This window comes from Hipposideros armiger, unplaced genomic scaffold (assembly GCF_001890085.2).
Source record: "Hipposideros armiger isolate ML-2016 unplaced genomic scaffold, ASM189008v1 scaffold_450, whole genome shotgun sequence".
Lineage (NCBI taxonomy): Eukaryota > Metazoa > Chordata > Mammalia > Chiroptera > Hipposideridae > Hipposideros > Hipposideros armiger.
The window spans coordinates 634,619-641,779 of NW_017731800.1; positions in this window are offsets into that span (position 1 = coordinate 634,619).

Genomic DNA, 7,161 nt, shown 5'->3' on the forward strand with positions numbered 1-7,161 from the left:
AAAGGATATTTAAGATAAGAAAAAGAATGGATTCTTTAACAATAGAATGATTTCTACACTGAATTGAAGCTTGTTGGATCATTACCTTAAGATTATAGTTTGTGTCTGGTATAAATAGAATGTGATGGACCTCTGCCATCCTTTGGATGCAGGGGAAACATTGCACATTTGGTAACTGTGGTAAGCAGCGTAAAGACTTTCTATTATAGCAGCTCAGTTTTACAAAGAACTTTAAAAAGAAAATCACCAGCATATAAAGCTATTTATTTGTGAATAGGAAATTATCATCTACTGAATAACTGAATGCAAGATCATTTATCATTGTCAAACTCTGACATTTTTTGCACAATGAAAATGCATGTGATTACTGAATAATTTGGAATAATTTAAAAGTACAACCTTCCAAACTGCTTAAGAATGTCATTATATTTATGTTAATAATGCAATGCACTATTTAGATTTCTAACTGACTTTTGGCATGTTTTATACTATTTTCCCACTTTTCAACAGGGCGAAAGCAACTGCAAAATTTGAACTATGGGAGAATCTTTGTTTCTTGTAGGAAGTTAGCTTATGCCTACACAATAATGTAACTTCAAACAAAGTTTTCTTAAATTCTGTGAGAGCAATTATTATTTTACCAAAATACCAGTCACTATTCACAATAGAAAACAGTTTTCTTCTCCGGATCTAGAGCAGAACATCCCTCATTATTGCAAATATATTTCTTTTTGAATAAATTTTTAATCATTTCATTCAATTTTAACTTTTCATCCTTCAAATCATAAATGAGCTTTTTACCATTTGAGTTGGTAAATGACCATGATGACCTTAACATTCCCCTCAGCTTGACTAAATGTTTCTCCCTGACTAGTGGCCCTGACCTGCCATTTCTTGGAGCATTTATTTTAGAAAAACTTGCAATTATAAATTATTTATCTGTGCCTTTGAGAATTAAATCTTCTCCCAGCCTCTTGACAGGTATACAACCCAGGAATGTCTTTTTCAAGGACCTGGGTGCCATCCCTTTGAAATGTAATATTCAAGAAAGATAGAACTCCTCTGTCACCCACATCTGTATGGGAGAGCAGGACTGTAACTTTGATAAGTGCCAATTAGCAAACACAGATGGCCTACTCACATTGGCCAACCTCCTTTGGAACATTTTCTAGTATTTTTCCATTAGCTTACCTTAGTGATTAAAAACTTTCCTACCTAATGTTTTGACAAAGTTGAGATCATTCTCTCTCCCTGTTGCAGTAGGTATGAACAACGTTTTCCTTGCCCCTTTAACTTTTTTGTTTCAATTTTTCTTGGACATAGCTACCAATACATTGGTAACCTGGAAATGAAATTATTTCTATAGAGAATTATAACTTTTATTTCAGACTGCCATGTTTAATATGTTAAATATACAGAAGATGATTATAAATTTAAAACTAAAATATTACTAATGAAAAAGAAGAAAATATTAATTCGCAAGTAAATTTAAAGTGTATTTCTTAGAAGAGAAAAAACACTGCCATCTGAATTGTCATATACTGTCACAAATCTGCCCTCCCCCACCATATTGAAACCCCATTCTTTTAATAACCCTATAGTCTTACTGCCTACTTTGGCTTGAAACATTAAGCATATTATATTTATCATTTATTGCACATCTACCATGTCCCAGACAACTTAGCTGTATCATATATTATCTCATTCTGTCTTAGTGGAAGATCTGTTGAAAGATATTTCTTTCTCATTAACCATTTGAAGATAGACTATATCTAAATAATTCTTGTATTCTCAATGGCATCTATTATCATGTCTTGAATAATAAGCATTTGATACTTTCAGATTGAGGTGTAGAATACATTTTATTCTCTTGAGATTCAAAGATTTTATAAATTGTATCTCTATATTGATCCTTATCTGTTAACGTTTATTCCAAGATATAAAATGATATAACCTATGTACCTTTGAACACAAAAAAATAGATTTATTTTTATGAAAACATAATAAAAAATTTAATCCCTAATAAGTAAATTACCTGATAAAACGTATTTTAATGTGTTATTTCTTCTAGATAGTCACTGGATTTTTTTAGAATGAGAAGGATCATAATCAAAAAACAATATTTTAGATAATATCTTTATATATGAAAGATGAATTTTATGCAAGTGAGTCTAAAATACAAAAATTAATTCCAATGACCTAAACTTTGAAAGCAGCAGTGAGAATGAAATTGAAGGGTTTATAAAAAATAATTTAGGAATAGTGATCACTCATGCATATTACGAGTGTGGAAAAGGAAAGGGTTAAATACAACTCTGAAGTTTCCAGTGTGTGTGACTAAGGCTCAGGTAACAATGTGAACAGAAACAGACAAATGATCAGAGGGACTGTGTGGAAATGAAGATGAGAAAGTGGTTTGGACAAGTTAACAGAACATCAAAATGTGGACATACTGGAAGGAATTGGATGAGAAACACCAAGCTCTATAACTAGCCATAGAGGAGAGAGATCTTTAGAATTGAGCAATGACTCCTAATAGGACCGAGGGGTGGAGTGAGAATAATTAGGGGAAAACATATATTAATCTATATTCTTATCCATCATCCACCCTCTTTAAGAAAAATTGTGCTATATGTACAATGTTCTGCCCTTTGCATTTTCTTTTAAGTATGCATCTTAGAGCATTTGTCATGTTAGCATTTAGTGTCCTGGTCATTCCTGTTTACAGATACATAGCTGGGCTCGGCGTGGCTGCACTGTTATTTATTCAAAACTTCTCCAGTTCATGGACACTAAGGAAATTTTCTTTTTCTACTTTTCATACCCCACTTTTTTTTTTCTATTACAGCTGACATTCAATATTATTTTATATTAGTTTCAGGTGTACAGCATTTATATAATGTATGAATTGATACACCTGATTAGTCTAGGAACAAGCTGGCACCATACATAGTTATTACATTATTATTGACTATATTCCTTATGCTGGCCTTTACATCCCTGTGACTGTTTTGTAACAAGCAATTGTACTTCTTAATCCCTTCACTTTTTTCACCCATTCCCTCCACCCGCCCCACCCGCAATCTGATGACCATCAGTTTGTTCTCTGTGTTTGTGAGTCTGTTTCTGTTTTGTTTATTTTGTGTTTTAGATTACACATGTAAGTGAGATCATATGGTATTTGTCTTTCTCTGTCTGACTTATTTCACTTAGCGTGATACCCTCTAGGTCTATCCATGTTATCACAAATGGTAACATTTCATTTTTTTTTAAGGCTGATCAAACCTCTCTTCTAATCAGCTTTGCTTTCTATATCTTACCTCTTCTATCATTTTTTTAATATATGATAATAAAATAATTATATGGAAGCGGTAGGTAAACCACCATGAAAAATTAGCTAGTAGCAAAAAAATGAATGTCAAAAAATTTCAGTACAATGCATATTCAAAGATGTTACTATTCCTAATTTTTTAAAATTACACTTTCATATAAAAGACTCATACATTCATTAGTAATTGATTGCTTAATATCATCAAAATTTCATTTGGGTGATTAATCAAGTTTAGGATTCATAAGCAATCCATCTAATTATTTTGTTCATACCTATTACTATTTCCATTGTAGATTATTTAAGTAAATGTCTCCAAAAATTATAATATATACCCTCTTTATGGCCAAAGAAATGGGATGACATGAGTATTTGCATTGAATGTTAAAACACAATAAAGTCCCAAACACCCAAAAATAAATTTCCTTGATTTAACCCTGATAAATACAAACAAACAAACAAATAAACAAACAAACAAAAAAGAAAACAATATAACTTTGGGTGGTTCTTGAGTTAGTAAAAGTTTATAAATTATTAATTTTATGACAATATTTTGGTGATCTGGCCAGATTCAGAGTCTCCTGTGAAGAATCTCAAATGAAAAGAACACCAAGTAAAGATACATACTGTCCACCAAATTTATGATCAACTCAGAAGTTGCCATAACCTTGTGACTGAGAAGTGACTGATCATGCTGGAACTCCTGTCCCCCTTAACCTAGGTGTGCAGGCGATTAGTTCTTACCAAAAAATGAGATTTGTTTTATTGAGCCATTTGTTCTTAAAGACATTTATGGGACAGGTATGTTGATGTGCCCTTTCTCCTTCTCCAGCTAGATACAGATGAAGACCCGGCACTAGAGGATCGTGGGGTTTCTAATTGGAAAAGTACTTGTGCTTGATTCAGAATATAGAGGAATCTGTCCGTTTATCTGGCATACCCCACCTGAAAGACTGTCATATGAGCAAAATATAAGTTTCTGTTAATGATAAGCCACTGAAATTTGGCAATACAGATTTTCAGTACCTAGTGTAACAATAATTAATAGAAAATAGCACAAGTTTATTTATGACATGTCTTCTGAATTCCCTTCCTCCCTCCCTTTTTTCCTTCCTTCCTTCCTTCCAAGTCTAGGTATTTCATGGAATCTGTTTATGTAATTATTGACTGATATGTACTTAAGATACATTTCCCCAAAATTAGCCTTCTATAACTCATTCCTGAAGACTTAAATGACACACACCAGTTAGGCTTCAGTGGACATATGCACATCTGCAGAAATTCTGATAAATGAGAACATCAGAAGAGAATGGTAGAGAAATTAGGACAATGAGGAGAGGTGACGATTCTTCCCTTTCACTCCAGCTTTACTAAACAGCTTTCCAGGACTACTTAGATACATACTCCCCAAGCATTCTGGCCTTGGCCGATTAAAAAAATATATGATGCTAATAAACCTATGAAGAAATAATTAATAGCTGTTTCTATAGAGAGAAATATATAATTTCCTGTTAATATTAAAATTATTTTTGCAAAAACAAATTTTAAATGCATTACATAATAGCAATTATGTAATAGGAAAAGTCCTAAAGGAAAAGTGGATTTAGCAAAATGTAAGAACAGGATTAAACAAACAAAATCCCACTTTTTTATATTTGATATATATTTCAACCCCTAAGCACACATATTCTCTCTTAGCTTACTTGTTAAATTTTCTCCCCTCCCTCAGTTGAAGCAGTTGAAAGAGAAATCTTATTCTCAGCCATTATTTAGTATTTTCTGTAATTACTCATATTAGATTTTGCTTAGCTTCTGAAGCCTGGATTTCCCAAATGATTATTTTAAGCTGCTTACTATAAGCTATAAACTAGGTTCTCAGGAACAGTAATTGTTTTTTTAATAAAAGACCTAATCTATTTAATTAAATCTATATATTCTTATCAGTTATATCTCTCAGAGAAAATGATTGTTTTGAGAGGGATCACTATTCTGAAGCTGTAGTGGTGGGGTGGAAATTTAAATCATAAATCTCCCATCACATAGTTCCAATATGCCTTGAAACAAGCATGCCCTACAGTCTTGAGTGTTACTTTATGAGTAAACTGAGACCCAGAGAGATTTGGTAATAGGATAGACCATAAAGGCAATATTCAAAGTATTTGTGGAATTGTATAATTGAGCTTCAAACCTATTAAGAAGCAGACAGTATTTATTTATATTTATAATCAGGACATAAAAGATAGAACAGAAAAAATAATTTGTTCATTATGTGCTAATATTGTATATGGGGGCAGGATAGGAGTGAGAATGATTTGCAAGTCTAGCACTCTACAGTCTACAGCCATGTTTTTCCTCTTAACATATCTGACCTTTAACCTTCCCGAAAGATATTTTCTTATGGAAGAATGTAGTTTCCCATTGCACTAGAGGCTTTCCTTCATGAGTCTCAGGTTATTTGGCACAATTTAAATTTTAGGAATTATGAGCTCTTTCTATTAAAAATTATACTTTACATTTTATAAAAAACATGCGAGGACTGGTTGACTTTAAGTGGGTTTTCAGTCCTATTATATATTTCACATGCATTTAAAATGAAGACTTCATGGATTATTCTATCACCCAATAGTCTGGGTCTCAGTTCAGTTAGAGATTGACACTCATAACTGTAGAATATGACATTAGCAAGACATAGTAGGATTATACGATGCAAGATTCGTTCTTTATACTGCATCCTCCCCTCCACACTCCTCAAGCTGGTAGTCTCTTTCCACATCATCATCTTTAACAGATGTTACCAATAGACATTTGAGTATGTAAATTATATTGAAGCATTGACATTTTTGGATTCCTGGACTAATGTCCCTGACTTATCAAATAAGCTATGTTAATGATACATCTCTTCATAGGTCCAGCACCACCACAGTTTTACCCACGCATTTCCCCCTCCTGACTGCCCTGGCCACCCAAGCCTTGTTCTCTCCTGCAAGTTCCAAGGAAATCTTCTCAGATCTCAAGACTCACTGAGACTCCTTTATTATGTGTTCTCATGAGAACCTTATCCTTTTCTTCAGAACACTTTCTTTACTTATTTAGTAATTTTGTGTGTTCTTTCTTTGTTTCTGCCTTTCCTAATTAATTGAAAATTCTAAAAACGCTCAAGCAAATAATTAGGTCTCTTTTGAGTCCTGTTGTACTTACTCCCTTGTCGGAGAGTGCATTTCAGCGCCTTTCTGGGAACTCAGTACAATAATACATTTTACCTCATACAGAGACACAACTTCATCTTTGATTATATGCAAATATAAGATTGTATTAAGAGAACAGAAGGAGCTGCAATGAAAGAATATAAGATTTGATGCACTGCTAAGACACCCAGCAACAGAGACAAATTATAGCATGTGCTTTTCACCAGAACATTTTAGTTGTCATGTTTCTGTTTTTCTTTGCTTGTTTCTTTATTTCTGTATGAGTTTTAGATATCCCTGAAGTGCACATTTCAAATTAAAAGAAGCCAACTTACAGCTAGTAAGAAGTAGCTTTGTCATCAATATAGCTTTGGTGACTGTCAGAAATAAGCTTGGGGGAACAGAGTGTAAGCTGACTAATTCTTCCATCTGTAGGTCAAAGGCTTCTTTCTGTGACTATGGCTTCTTTAAGGAACTTTCTGTTCTACCCCAGGAGTTTCGCTGATTGCTCTCCATGAAGATAAGGACTGAGAAAAATCCTCTCAGTTTAGTTAGTTTCATAACACATATTTCATTCAAGGACATGATGTTCTGTAGTGTGTCCCAGAATGCTGTTCTGATATTATTACTTGAAAAAGACCCTGTTAC